The sequence below is a fragment of the Zonotrichia albicollis genome, chromosome 13 (genome assembly GCF_047830755.1).
Source record: "Zonotrichia albicollis isolate bZonAlb1 chromosome 13, bZonAlb1.hap1, whole genome shotgun sequence".
In the NCBI taxonomy this organism is placed as follows: Eukaryota; Metazoa; Chordata; class Aves; order Passeriformes; family Passerellidae; genus Zonotrichia; species Zonotrichia albicollis.
Genome location: NC_133831.1, coordinates 198,926 through 213,853, shown reverse-complemented (window position 1 = coordinate 213,853; position 14,928 = coordinate 198,926). Strand labels below are relative to the sequence as shown.

The window sequence follows — 14,928 nt, the reverse complement described above, 5'->3', positions numbered from 1 at the left end:
GTCGTTCTTTTTAGGAAGTGAATCTGGATACCAGCAGTCAAGGTGAGCCGTGGAGAGAAGTGGTTGTTATTGCTCAGCTCTCAAGAACCGCAATTATTTCAGCAGCTTGATCATGTCACAAGAGGGATCTGCCCAGTGTCAAGGATGATTTTTGAGACTGAGGCTTCAGGTGAGTGGAGGATTGTGAGTGGGAGAGGGAGGGTGAGCAGGTATCCAGTTAGGAGTTCTTGGGAGGGGGTTTGCAGGCAGCAGGGTGAGAAAGGGTGTTTATTTGTTTATTTGAGGCCCCCCCCCCCAAGGCTTCTAGCAGAGGCATTCCCATGTCTTAGAGCACACAGAGTCATCCAGTGCACTCACAGGAATGCCATTTAACTTTGCCTTTCTCTAACCCAGGTGCCAGCCCTAATAAAGGCCACAGCCTTGGAATCAGGATGAAGCTGGAGCCTGAGGGAGCCAGGCACACTCAGGAGAGGGCAAGTAGCTGACTGGCTGGGATTTGGCCCGCATAACTCTGGACTCATTCTTTGGTTTTGGTTTTCTTTATTGTAGCTGACCGAGAGGCTCACAGGCCATCACGAGGCTCTCTGAAGCAGACTCATTTCAGGTGCAACGTGGATTCCCATCACCGATCATCCCAAAGATAAGTTGGGAGCCACGGCCTGGAGATGGGGGCGTAGCAGGTTGGGAGTTCTTGGGACAGATTTAAAAATTAGCGGAGGGAAAAGCAAACTTCTCCAAGGGCCTCTTAGGACAGCTAAAGGGAGAGGCTCTACTTTTGATGGCAGCTTTCAGGCGGGCAGTGCAGAACAGCTCTGGTTTGTGTCGTGGTTTCCGGTGTGCCGTGTTCCCTAGTGTGTCTTTGGGGTCCCTTTTGCCTTCTTCCCTCGAGGCCCTCACCACAAGCATGATGTGTGGTGTTTGATGTCCCCCTGTTTGTCACGTTCTGTGTCATGGGTGTCTGCACACATATGGGTGCCGGAGCTGTTCTGCCCTGCCGCATGGCCAGCTGCAATGGGACAAGTCCTGGGGCCTTGCAGTTTGTGGGGTGTCACTGGACTCTAGATGATATTTCTAGATAGACACAAGACGTTTGGAGCTGTGAAGTCATCCTGCAGCCCTTTTACTTTTGTCCTGACTTTCAGATGAAGAGGATAAAATCCATGGCAAAATCCATCCATCCACCCATGCCGGGTGAGGAGGTTCCCCAGAGCAGGTCAGTCACTGTTTGTCTCTGCAGGGGGAGTTTAAAGTGTGACTCTGTTACAGCGCTGTTCTTCTTTTTAGGAAGTAAAGCTGGATATCAGCAGGCAAGGTGAGCAGTGAGTAGCTTACAGAGGCAGTTGTTATTGCTCAAGTCTCTCTGCTGCAACTCTGAGCATCTGTTCCTATTTTTGCACCAGGCATTCTTGGGACAATGGTGAGTAGCAGAATGGTTGGGTTTTGGCCAGCGTGCTGCTGAGGTCATGCATTGATATTTGGTTTTCTTTAATATAGCTGGCTAAGAAACACCAGGAGATTGTTGAACAGCAGTGCCAGCAGGACCTTCCCAGATGTGGAGGCCACCATCTTTTGTACATGACATGGGCCTGCATCCTGAGATGTCTGAGAGATAAGTAGAGGGCTAAGTCCCACAGAGGGGTGAGAGCGGGGTGCTGGTTTGGGAATTACTGGGAGGGGTTTTTGAGTCCAGTTTGGTGGTGGGGGGTGTCCATGAAGTGGCCCCTTAGGCCCCATGAAAGCCAAGTCTCACTTTTGATCTCAGTGCTGAGGTGTTCAGGGCAGAGCAGTCCCGGTGTGTCTGGTGTCACTTGTCTGCTGTGCATTATGTGTTGTTTGTGTATCTCCTGTCTTTTACCTTAGCACATTGAGGGGCCTGTCAGAAACCTTGGCATCATTGTTAGCATCTGTGATCTCTGCATTCCTTGGCCTGGCACCCAGGCCATAGATGTGATTCTGATACCTGTCTGAGCTCCCCAGTCAAAAGTTCTCTCTTCAGAAGCATCCTGTCAGATGTCTTGTCAGGTCTTGTTCTGAGCTGTACGGACAGCTATGCCTCACCTGGATCCATTATGGTGGATTAGGAGTTCTACTAGTATGAGGTTAGCTAGAGGATTCTGACTGTAGGATTCCTGGGCATTCATCTTTGCTGTTCTTGGGATGAATCATCCAGTTTAGCATCTTCTTCCTCCAGGTTCTCTGAGCCTCATGAGCTCACCATCAGTCTCACCTTGGTCATCACCTTTTGACTTCTCTCTGTCCTTGTAGCCATTTTCCTTGCCTAGAGGTTTCTGTCTGTGTTGTGTCCCCATTGTCCGTCCTGTCCTGTGTCATGGGTGTCAGCACACATTTGTGCCGGGCCTGCTCTGCACTGCCGCATAGCCTGGTGCGATAGGAGAGGGCCCGGGGACTTGGAATGTGTAATGTGGGGTGTAGTTGGACTCCAGATGGGATTTGTAGATGGACACGGGATATCTGGAGCTCTTCAGTTATCGTGCAACAGTGTGACTCTTGTCCTAACGTTTTTTTCAGATTCAGATGAATTAAATCTGGGCCAGAGGGCCCCATCCCGTGTGAGGGGATTCCCCCGAGCAGGTGAGGCCCCATTTGTCTGTGGAGCAGAAGTGTACATGGTGACTCTGTTAGAGCTCTGTTCTTTGTCTTTCTTTTTAGGAAGTGAATCTGGATACCAGCAGTCAAGGTGAGCCGTGGAGAGAAGTGGTTGTTATTGCTCAGCTCTCAAGAACAGCAATTATTTCAGCAGATTGATCATGTCACAAGAGGTATCTGCCCAGTGTCAAGGATGATTTTTGAGACTGAGGCTTCAGGTGAGTGGAGGATTGTGAGTGGGAGAGGGAGGGTGAGCAGGTATCCAGTTAGGAGTTCTTGGGAGGAGGTTTGCAGGCAGCAGGGTGAGAAAGGGTGTTTATTTGTTTATTTGAGGCCCCCCCCCCCCCCAAGGCTTTAAGCAGAGGCATTCCCATGTCTTAGAGCACACAGAGTCATCCAGTGCACTCACAGGAATGCCATTTAACTTTGCCTTTCTCTAACCCAGGTGCCAGCCCTAATAAAGGCCACAGCCTTGGAATCAGGATGAAGCTGGAGCCTGAGGGAGCCAGGCACACTCAGGAGAGGGCAAGTAGCTGACTGGCTGGGATTTGGCCCGCATAACTCTGGACTCATTCTTTGGTTTTGGTTTTCTTTATTGTAGCTGACCGAGAGGCTCACAGGCCATGACGAGGCTCTCTGAAGCAGACTCATTTCAGGTGCAACGTGGATTCCCGTCGCCGATCATCCAAAAGATAAGTTGGGAGCCACGGCCTGGAGATGGGGGCGTAGCAGATTTGGAGTTCTTGGGACAGATTTAAAAATTAGCGGAGGGAAAAGCAAACTTCTCCAAGGGCCTCTTAGGACAGCTAAAGGGAGAGGCTCTACTTTTGATGGCAGCTTTCAGGCGGGCAGTGCAGAACAGCTCTGGTTTGTGTCGTGGTTTCCGGTGTGCCGTGTTCCCTAGTGTGTCTTTGGGGTCCCTTTTGCCTTCTTCCCTCGAGGCCCTCACCACAAGCATGATGTGTGGTGTTTGATGTCCCCCTGTTTGTCACGTTCTGTGTCACGGGTGTCTGCACACATACGGGTGCCGGAGCTGTTCTGCCCTGCCGCATGGCCAGCTGCAATGGGACAAGCCCTGGGGAGTGTAAATTTGTAATGGGGGCTGTACTTGGGCTCTAGATGCTATTCCTAGATGGACCTAAGGTGTTTGCAGCTTGTGAGTTATCCTGGTGGTGTTTGACACATGTTCTGACTTTCTTTCAGGTGCAGATGCATTGCATCCATGGCAGAGGGTCAGAGTTAGCAGGTGCCGGGCCTTCCTAGGAGCAGGGTGAGTAGCAGACTGGTGGGGTTTTGGCCGATGGGGTGCCAAGATCAGGCACTGATGTTTGGTTCTCTTTACTCTAGCTGTCTGAGAGACACCAGCCCGGTGACAGCAGGACCTTCCCAGCTGACGAGGTGGCCTTTCTTTGCACCTGGCACGGACCGGCATCCCCAGATGTCTGAGAGATAAGTAGAGGGCTATGACCCACAGAGGGGATGAAGGCAGGGTGCTGGTTTGGGAATTACTGGGAGGGGTTTTTGAGTCCAATTTGGAGGTGGGGGGGTGTCCATGAAGTGGCCCCTTAGGCCCCATAAAAGCCAAGTCTCACTTTTGATCACAGTGCTGAGGTGTTCAGGGCAGAGCAGTCCCGGTGTGTCTGGTGTCACTTGTCTGCTGTGCATTATGTGTTGTTTGTGTATCTCCTGTCTTTTACCTTAGCACTTTGAGGGGCCTGTCAGAAACCTTGGCATCATTGTTAGCATCTGTGATCTCTGCATTCCTTGGCCTGGCACCCAGGCCATAGAACTTTTGACTCGGGAGCTCAGACAGGCATCAGACTCTCTTCTGTCTTTGGAAGCATCCAGTCAGATGTCTTGTCAGGTCTTGTTCTGAGCTGTACGGACAGCTATGCCTCACCTGGATCCATTATGGTGGATTAGGAGTTCTACTAGTATGAGGTTAGCTAGAGGATTCTGACTGTAGGATTCCTGGGCATTCATCTTTGCTGTTCTTGGGATGAATCATCCAGTTTAGCATCTTCTTCCTCCAGGTTCTCTGAGCCTCATGAGCTCACCATCAGTCTCACCTTGGTCATCACCTTTTGACTTCTCTCTGTCCTTGTAGCCATTTTCCTTGCCTAGAGGTTTCTGTCTGTGTTGTGTCCCCATTGTCCGTCCTGTCCTGTGTCATGGGTGTCAGCACACATTTGTGCCGGGCCTGCTCTGCACTGCCGCATAGCCTGGTGCGATAGGAGAGGGCCCGGGGACTTGGAATGTGTAATGTGGGGTGTAGTTGGACTCCAGATGGGATTTGTAGATGGACACAGGACATCTGGAGCTCTTCAGTTATCATGCAACAGTGTGACTCTTGTCCTAACGTTTTTTTCAGATTCAGATGAATTAAATCTGGGCCAGAGGGCCCCATCCCGTGTGAGGGGATTCCCCCGAGCAGGTGAGGCCCCATTTGTCTGTGGAGCAGAAGTGTACATGGTGACTCTGTTAGAGCTCTGTTCTTTGTCTTTCTTTTTAGGAAGTGAATCTGGATACCAGCAGTCAAGGTGAGCCGTGGAGAGAAGTGGTTGTTATTGCTCAGCTCTCAAGAACAGCAATTATTTCAGCAGATTGATCATGTCACAAGAGGTATCTGCCCAGTGTCAAGGATGATTTTTGAGACTGAGGCTTCAGGTGAGTGGAGGATTGTGAGTGGGAGAGGGAGGGTGAGCAGGTATCCAGTTAGGAGTTCTTGGGAGGAGGTTTGCAGGCAGCAGGGTGAGAAAGGGTGTTTATTTGTTTATTTGAGGCCCCCCCCCCCCCCAAGGCTTTAAGCAGAGGCATTCCCATGTCTTAGAGCACACAGAGTCATCCAGTGCACTCACAGGAATGCCATTTAACTTTGCCTTTCTCTAACCCAGGTGCCAGCCCTAATAAAGGCCACAGCCTTGGAATCAGGATGAAGCTGGAGCCTGAGGGAGCCAGGCACACTCAGGAGAGGGCAAGTAGCTGACTGGCTGGGATTTGGCCCGCATAACTCTGGACTCATTCTTTGGTTTTGGTTTTCTTTATTGTAGCTGACCGAGAGGCTCACAGGCCATGACGAGGCTCTCTGAAGCAGACTCATTTCAGGTGCAACGTGGATTCCCGTCGCCGATCATCCAAAAGATAAGTTGGGAGCCACGGCCTGGAGATGGGGGCGTAGCAGATTTGGAGTTCTTGGGACAGATTTAAAAATTAGCGGAGGGAAAAGCAAACTTCTCCAAGGGCCTCTTAGGACAGCTAAAGGGAGAGGCTCTACTTTTGATGGCAGCTTTCAGGCGGGCAGTGCAGAACAGCTCTGGTTTGTGTCGTGGTTTCCGGTGTGCCGTGTTCCCTAGTGTGTCTTTGGGGTCCCTTTTGCCTTCTTCCCTCGAGGCCCTCACCACAAGCATGATGTGTGGTGTTTGATGTCCCCCTGTTTGTCACGTTCTGTGTCACGGGTGTCTGCACACATACGGGTGCCGGAGCTGTTCTGCCCTGCCGCATGGCCAGCTGCAATGGGACAAGCCCTGGGGAGTGTAAATTTGTAATGGGGGCTGTACTTGGGCTCTAGATGCTATTCCTAGATGGACCTAAGGTGTTTGCAGCTTGTGAGTTATCCTGGTGGTGTTTGACACATGTTCTGACTTTCTTTCAGGTGCAGATGCATTGCATCCATGGCAGAGGGTCAGAGTTAGCAGGTGCCGGGCCTTCCTAGGAGCAGGGTGAGTAGCAGACTGGTGGGGTTTTGGCCGATGGGGTGCCAAGATCAGGCACTGATGTTTGGTTCTCTTTACTCTAGCTGTCTGAGAGACACCAGCCCGGTGACAGCAGGACCTTCCCAGCTGACGAGGTGGCCTTTCTTTGCACCTGGCACGGACCGGCATCCCCAGATGTCTGAGAGATAAGTAGAGGGCTATGACCCACAGAGGGGATGAAGGCAGGGTGCTGGTTTGGGAATTACTGGGAGGGGTTTTTGAGTCCAATTTGGAGGTGGGGGGGTGTCCATGAAGTGGCCCCTTAGGCCCCATGAAAGCCAAGTCTCACCTTTGATCACAGTGCTGAGGTGTTCAGGGCAGAGCAGTCCCGGTGTGTCTGGTGTCACTTGTCTGCTGTGCATTATGTGTTGTTTGTGTATCTCCTGTCTTTTACCTTAGCACTTTGAGGGGCCTGTCAGAAACCTTGGCATCATTGTTAGCATCTGTGATCTCTGCATTCCTTGGCCTGGCACCCAGGCCATAGAACTTTTGACTCGGGAGCTCAGACAGGCATCAGACTCTCTTCTGTCTTTGGAAGCATCCAGTCAGATGTCTTGTCAGGTCTTGTTCTGAGCTGTACGGACAGCTGTGCCCCACCTGCATCCATTATGGTGGATTAGGGCTTGAAAGAATGTGAGGGCAGGCAGAGGATTCTGACCATAGGATTCCTAGGCATCCATCTTTACTGTTCTTGGAATCAGTCATTCAGTTAGCATCTTCTTCCTGCAGTGTTCTCTGAGCCTCATCAGCTCACCGTCAGTTTGAACTCAGTCATCTCCTTTTGCATGCTCTCAGTCCTTGCAGCCATTTTCCTTGCCAAGAGATTTCTGTTCCTGTTGTGTCCCCGTTGTGTGTCCTGTCCTGTCTGTCCTGTGTCACGGGTGTCAGCACACATTTGTGCCGGGGCTGCTCTGCCCTGCCGCATAGCCTGGTGCGATAGGAGAGGGCCCGGGGACTTGGAATGTGTAATGTGGGGTGTAGTTGGACTCTAGATGGGATTTGTAGATGGACACAGGACATCTGGAGCTCTTAAGTTGTCCTGCAACAGTGTGACTCTTGTCCTAACGTTTTTTTCAGATTCAGATGAATTAAATCTGGGCCAGAGGGCCCCATCCCGTGTGAGGGGATTCTCCCGAGCAGGTCAGTTACTGCTTTCCTCTGTAGAGGGAGTATAATTGATACGTGTTACAGCAGTGTTCTTTGTCTCTCTTTTTAAGCATTCAAGGGTGAGAGCTGCAGTCAAGGCCGAGTGGGCAAGGTGAGCATTGAGTAGCATACTGAAGCAGTTTTTATTGCTGCAGTCTCAGTTTCTGATGCTGTGCTAAGCATGTCTGCTTGTTTTGTTTTTTTTTGTTTTAGGTGGCCCCTTTCAATCTATGTTGGCTGAGCACGCCCATGCCAGGTGGGTGCAAGCTTCAGGTACTGCTGTGGCATCCTTGTCAGGGTAGGGATGTTGTGTTTTCTCAGTATCTTAGCATGCTTTTCTGCTTTGTTTCTTTCCAGGTTGTCTCCCTGCCCTAGGCATGCCAAGGAACACAGGAGGGCAGGTGAGTTGGGGTTTAGGCAGGCCGACTCATAGGCGAGTGTTACGCAGCAGCATGCTAAGCCTGCGCCTTTTTTTGCAGGTATCTTCTGCGCACCTTCCGGATTCAAATCGAGACTTGAGGTGAGCCGGGGCGGTGGTGCGCAGCACTCCCGGGGATTACCGGTTTTGAGGACAATAGTCACTTTTTCTGTTTCGTCTTAGGTACCCTGAGGAGGCTCTTAGGCAAAGCTCGGAAGCGGCAGTGCCAAAGCCCACACATCGAGAAAGCCTCGACATCCACGTCCAACCGAGGATGGATTTCGTCCCCTCCCCCTGAGAAAGCTAACTGTCGGGGCCCGTGGTCGGGGAAGGGGAAAAACCTTTAGTATCACAGGGGGCAGTTTCATGTCAGCTTAGCGGAGAGGTCTGTAGTGGGACGGGTCCTCTGGAAGTAAAGGGAGAGGCTTTCTCTTCAGCTTCATCAGAGCCTTTGCCGGGCAGGGCAGTTCCGACCCCTCTCCACAGCGTCGCGAACTTTGCGTCGTCAGCCTTCCTCGACTCGGCATCGTCACGGATCTTTCCCCCGAGGAGCTCGCCTTCGGGTCTGCAGCTATAGCTACGATCGCTCGGCCGTCTGCTTCCTTCTCTAGGCTCGCTGAGCCTCTCAAGCATCTTCTCAACTGCTTTGGCACTGAGTGCTTTTAATGAGTTACATTTCATTAACACACGCTATTGTCATAGGGCTTCCTTTCCTTTGGAGTCATCAGCCTCTGGTTCATCTTGCGCTAGGAATCTCAGGTCCTTAAGTGGAAAGTTGCCACTTGTCTCTGTGTTACGTCATCCGTGTCTGTTACATCGTCCGTGTCTGTGTTGCATAGCGTGTGTCTGTCGTCTTCCACGTCACAGGCCTTTATTACATCTCGACGCTTTGTTGGCAGTACTCCCTGCCATCTCACTCCTGTTCTACTCACGTTCCTTTCCGGATATTCCTTATTCCGGCATTTTTACCTTTTTACTCTTTGAGCCAGGAAGGGTTACAGAAGATGTTATCCATGTTCCTTCTCACTACCAGCTTTGGTAGTGCCTTTTTTCCCATGCCATTGTCTTGGACTTCTAGAGGGAGCATCTTACTCCTTCCTCAGGTGACTGCAGTAGTTCTATTGGTTCCATCTTCTCACAGGAGATAGGTCTCAAGAATTAATCTTCCAGATTGTTATCCTAAGTCCTGCTTTCTGTTGTATGCCCCTATGTTGGCTTGTATTTTATGTACCAATATTGTGTGTACCTATGCTGGCTTATACTCCATGTACTTATATTGTATGTACCTGTGATGGCTTATGCTGTATGTACTTACATTGTATGTACCTCTGTTGGTGTATATTGTATGTACCTGTGATGGCTTATGCTGTATGTACTTACATTGTATGTACCTCTGTTGGTGTATATTGTATGTACCTGTGATGGCTTATGCTGTATGTACTTACATTGTATGTACCTCTGTTGGTGTATATTGTATGTACCTGTGATGGCTTATGCTGTATGTGGTTATACTGTATGTGAGTGTATCGCCTTATATTGTGTGTACTTACATTGTACCAATTATGATCGGAGCTGCCCTGCCCTGGCACGTAGTCACAGTTAGGTGGAAGAGTTATGAAAACTTTAGCGTTAATCTGTCTTTTGTGGGATTTTGGGTACAAAATTTATAGGTCCAGAGTGGGGACAGGTCCTAGCTGTCACATACCCGCTCATTGATCCCTTCCTGTCATCTCACAGGTCCCCGAGGCTGCTGATTTCCCTGGAATCTACCATTTGAAGTCAAGGAGCAGCAGCGAGAAGATGTGTCAAAGCACGTTCCTCAGAGTCGTGAGTAAGGGCCGCAGCGAGCGTGTAAGTCGGAAGAGCGTGCGGGTGTGTGTGGGAGCAAGCGAGCGTGTCTGTCTGCCTCCGCTCGTTCCTGCGTGTGTGAGCGCATGCTGACTGGCTTTACCCTTGTGTGTATGGCTTTTGGTTTTCAGGTTTTTCATCTCATTTTTAAATTTAGAATAAAAAATCCCCAGCCGGGGTTTTTTTTTTTTTTCCCCTCCGGCTGGGTTTTTTTTCCCTCGGTCCCGGTTGGTCCCCGAGGCGACGTTCATCGCCAAAGTTTGGGCGCGGACCCTCCAGGGACCGGGGTTTTTGTCAGTCAGGAGGATTTTTTAGAGGCTTCTGGGAACCGCGTTCCCGAGGAGTGGTGTGAATTGTTGCAGAGGGTTAGCTGAGCGGTTGATGTGTGAATCAGTGTGGGTTTGTGTGTCAGCTGAAGGAAGTGTGTGTGTGTGTTGAAGGGCTCTAGAGTTGTAACCTTGTATGGCTTTGGGTTTTTCAGGTTTTTCAACTCATTTTTAAATTTAGAATAAAAAATCCCCAGCCGGGGGGTTTTTTTTTTTTTTCCCCCCGGCTGGGTTTTTTTTCCCTCGGTCCCGGTCGGTCCGTGAGGCGACGTTCATCGCCAAAGTTTGGGCGCGGACCCTCCAGGGACCGGGGTTTTTGTCAGGCAGGAGGATTTTTTGCAGGCTCCCGGGAACCATGTTCCCAAGGACCACTGATTTCTGGGGTGTAATTTAGCAGTTGTGATGAGAGGGATGGTGAGGTTTTGTGCTATCTGAAGGGAGTGTGTGTGGTAGATGAATGTAGTTTTCTTGGTGCTTTTGTTGTTCTGGGTTTCCTGTAATCTTCAATTAAGCTTTTTCTATTTTCATTATATGGTGTATTGCTGTGTATTTAAATTTGACTTCTAACAGTGTGTGTATGGCTTCTATCTGCATTTACATTTGTGTATACTGTTTCAATGTATTTTGCTGATGTATAAATAAAATCATTCATTCAATCCAGTAAAATCCCCCCTAATAAAGAGATCCCCTGCCCTTCCCTACCCCCACTGTGGCTCTTGTGTTTTTTTGGTGTGGTTTTGTATTTTCTTTCCACTGTATTTCTTCCTGTTGCTCCTCACTTTCCTTTTCTATTTCTAACCTAACTTCCATCTGTCTCTGTCCCTTTGTTTCTGTTTCTCACTGTTTCTGACACTGTGTCTGTGCTTCTGTAACTATGTTTCTATCCCCTTCCTTTTCTTATTTGGGTAATTTCATCTTTTATCTGACTGTATTTATTTTGCTCTCTTTTGACTATACTTTGCACCTTATTTATTTTCCTTCATAACTTTCACCCTTGCTCTTGTTGCTTCTGTTTCTCTGTGTTCTCCTTTTCCTTGGTTCGTCCTTTTTGCTCTCAGTCTTTTCTTTTTTCACTCTGTCCTGAGATTTCACTTTGGTGGGGATTAGAGTTAATTTCTTTTTCCTCTAACTCCCATCCTTCATTTTCTCAACCTCCTTTCTTTTCCTTTCTCTCTGTCTTGGTTTCTCTCTGTTTTCTTTTCTCTTTCTGTCTCTCGGTCTTCTTTTCTTCTATCTCTGTGTTCTTTTCTGTCTGTTTTGTTTCTCTTCTCTGTCTTCCTGTGGTTTTTTTTTTCTATTTCTCTCCTTTTCACTCTTTTTCCTTCTCTCTCTCTCCCTTTCAGGCTTTACTTCTTTCTCTTCTCTCTGTTTCTTTCTCTTCTCTCTGTTTCTTTCTCTTCTCTCACTTTTCTCTTCTCTCACTTTTCTCTTCTCTCACTTTTCTCTCGCTTTCCTCTTCTCTCTTTCTAACTTTGTTTTCCTTTCTAGCTTTAAATTAAAAAAGCAGCAGTAGAAAATTTCAGGCTCCCGGGGAGTAAAGGAAAAGAATTAAAAATACAAACCAAACCATTTACTCCCCGGGAGCCTGAAATTTCCTACTGCTGCACCAGACATATACTTTTTATTCTTTTTACTACATACAGTATATAGGGACCCCACCCCCTAATTAGCACCCCTACCCAGGTGCCAGCAATCAACCCTAACCCTAGTCCCCATCCCTAACCACCACCCCCCACATCTCCCCGCCCCCAGGGGGTGGGGACTAGGGTGAGGGGGCGGGGACTAGGGTTAGGGTTGATTGCTGGCACCTGGGTAGGGGTGCTAATTAGGGGCGGGGACTAGGGTTAGGGGGCGGGGACTAGGGTTAGGGTTGATTGCTGGCACCTGGGTAGGGGTGCTAATTAGGGGGCGGGGACTAGGGTTAGGGGGCGGGGACGAGGGTTAGGGTTGATTGCTGGCACCTGGGTAGGGGTGCTAATTAGGGGGCGGAGACTAGGGTAAGGGTTGATTGCTGGCACCTGGGTAGGGGTGCTAATTAGGGGGCGGGGACTAGGGTTAGGGTTGATTGCTGGCACCTGGGTAGGGGTGCTAATTAGGGGGCGGGGACTAGGGTTAGGGGGCGGAGACTAGGGTTAGGGTTGATTGCTGGCACCTGGGTAGGGGTGCTAATTAGGGGGCGGAGACTAGGGTAAGGGTTGATTGCTGGCACCTGGGTAGGGGTGCTAATTACGGGGCGGGGACTAGGCTTAGGGTTGATTGCTGGCACCTGGGTAGGGGTGCTAATTAGGGGGCGGGGACTAGGGTTAGGGGGCGGAGACTAGGGTTAGGGTTGATTGCTGGCACCTGGGTAGGGGTGCTAATTAGGGGGCGGGGACTAGGGTTAGGGGGCGGGGACGAGGGTTAGGGTTGATTGCTGGCACCTGGGTAGGGGTGCTAATTAGGGGGCGGGGACTAGGGTTAGGGTTGATCGCTGGCACCTGGGTAGGGGTGCTAATTAGGGGGCGGGGACTAGGGTTAGGGTTGATCGCTGGCACCTGGGTAGGGGTGCTAATTAGGGGAAAAAACAAGGAAAAACCCCAAGATGGGCGAAAAAAACCTGTCGTAAATACGGCCGTAAAGCGCGACTGTCGTAAAACTGCCGTAAAGCGCGACTGTCGTAAAAGCGGCCGTAAAGCGCGACTGTCGTAAAACTGCCGTAAAGCGCGACTGTCGTAAAAGCGGCCGTAAAGCGCGACTGTCGTAAAAGGGGCCGTAAAGCGCGACTGTCGTAAAACTGCCGTAAAGCGCGACTGTCGTAAAAGCGGCCGTAAAGCGCGACTGTCGTAAAAGCGGCCGTAAAGCGCGACTGTCGTAAAAGCGGCCGCAAAGCGCGACTGTCGTAAAAGGGGCCGTAAAGCGCGACTGTCGTAAAACTGCCGTAAAGCGCGACTGTCGTAAAAGCGGCCGTAAAGCGCGACTGTCGTAAAAGGGGCCGTAAAGCGCGACTGTCGTAAAACTGCCGTAAAGCGCGACTGTCGTAAAAGCGGCCGTAAAGCGCGACTGTCGTAAAAGCGGCCGCAAAGCGCGACTGTCGTAAAAGGGGCCGTAAAGCGCGACTGTCGTAAAAGGGGCCGTAAAGCGCGACTGTCGTAAAAGCGGCCGTAAAGCGCGACTGTCGTAAAACTGCCGTAAAGCGCGACTGTCGTAAAAGCGGCCGTAAAGCGCGACTGTCGTAAAACTGCCGTAAAGCGCGACTGTCGTAAAAGCGGCCGTAAAGCGCGACTGTCGTAAAACTGCCGTAAAGCGCGACTGTCGTAAAAGCGGCCGTAAAGCGCGACTGTCGTAAAACTGCCGTAAAGCGCGACTGTCGTAAAAGCGGCCGTAAAGCGCGACTGTCGTAAAAGGGGCCGTAAAGCGCGACTGTCGTAAAACTGCCGTAAAGCGCGACTGTCGTAAAAGCGGCCGTAAAGCGCGACTGTCGTAAAAGCGGCCGTAAAGCGCGACTGTCGTAAAAGCGGCCGTAAAGCGCGACTGTCGTAAAGCGCGACTGTCGTAAAAGCGGCCGTAAAGCGCGACTGTCGTAAAAGCGGCCGCAAAGCGCGACTGTCGTAAAAGGGGCCGTAAAGCGCGACTGTCGTAAAACTGCCGTAAAGCGCGACTGTCGTAAAAGGGGCCGTAAAGCGCGACTGTCGTAAAAGGGGCCGCAAAGCGCGACTGTCGTAAAAGCGGCCGTAAAGCGCGACTGTCGTAAAACTGCCGTAAAGCGCGACTGTCGTAAAAGCGGCCGTAAAGCGCGACTGTCGTAAAAGGGGCCGTAAAGCGCGACTGTCGTAAAAGGGGCCGTAAAGCGCGACTGTCGTAAAACTGCCGTAAAGCGCGACTGTCGTAAAAGCGGCCGTAAAGCGCGACTGTCGTAAAAGGGGCCGTAAAGCGCGACTGTCGTAAAACTGCCGTAAAGCGCGACTGTCGTAAAAGCGGCCGTAAAGCGCGACTGTCGTAAAAGCGGCCGTAAAGCACGACTGTCGTAAAACTGCCGCAAAGCGCGACTGTCGTAAAAGCGGCCGTAAAGCGCGACTGTCGTAAAAGCGGCCGCAAAGCGCGACTGTCGTAAAAGGGGCCGTAAAGCGCGACTGTCGTAAAACTGCCGTAAAGCGCGACTGTCGTAAAAGCGGCCGTAAAGCGCGACTGTCGTAAAAGCGGCCGTAAAGCGCGACTGTCGTAAAAGGGGCCGTAAAGCGCGGCTGTCGTAAAACTGCCGTAAAGCGCGACTGTCGTAAAAGCGGCCGTAAAGCGCGACTGTCGTAAAAGCGGCCGTAAAGCGCGACTGTCGTAAAAGGGGCCGTAAAGCGCGACTGTCGTAAAAGCGGCCGTAAAGCGCGACTGTCGTAAAACTGCCGTAAAGCGCGACTGTCGTAAAAGGGGCCGTAAAGCGCGACTGTCGTAAAAGCGGCCGTAAAGCGCGACTGTCGTAAAACTGCCGTAAAGCGCGACTGTCGTAAAAGCGGCCGTAAAGCGCGACTGTCGTAAAAGGGGCCGTAAAGCGCGACTGTCGTAAAAGCGGCCGTAAAGCGCGACTGTCGTAAAAGGGGCCGTAAAGCGCGACTGTCGTAAAAGCGGCCGTAAAGCGCGACTGTCGTAAAAGCGGCCGTAAAGCGCGACTGTCGTAAAACTGCCGTAAAGCGCGGCTGTCGTAAAAGGGGCCGTAAAGCGCGGCTGTCGTAAAACTGCCGTAAAGCGCGACTGTCGTAAAAGCGGCCGTCTCCGGCCCTCCCGCCCCTGGGCGCTGCCCCCCATCTACGGGCCCTCTCCTGCGGTCGCCGCCCCGCCTTTAGCTGCCCGTCCCCGCGGCACC

At 51.1% G+C, this 14,928-nt stretch overlaps 1 long non-coding RNA gene across 4 annotated transcripts in view; it reads left to right on the top strand.

The window, feature by feature from the left end:
- LOC141730720 (uncharacterized) overlaps nt 1-3,799 on the top strand; it is a 30,336-nt gene extending 26,537 nt beyond the window's left edge. For 3 of the 4 annotated variants that reach the window (XR_012582352.1, XR_012582351.1, XR_012582350.1), the window contains 2 exons: nt 15-2,592; nt 2,671-3,799. This is a non-coding gene — a long non-coding RNA (uncharacterized LOC141730720). The remainder of the gene's footprint in view (nt 1-14; nt 2,593-2,670) is intronic. The other variant, XR_012582353.1, reaches the window with a different exon arrangement.
- Nucleotides 3,800-14,928: the final 11,129 nt, after the last annotated feature.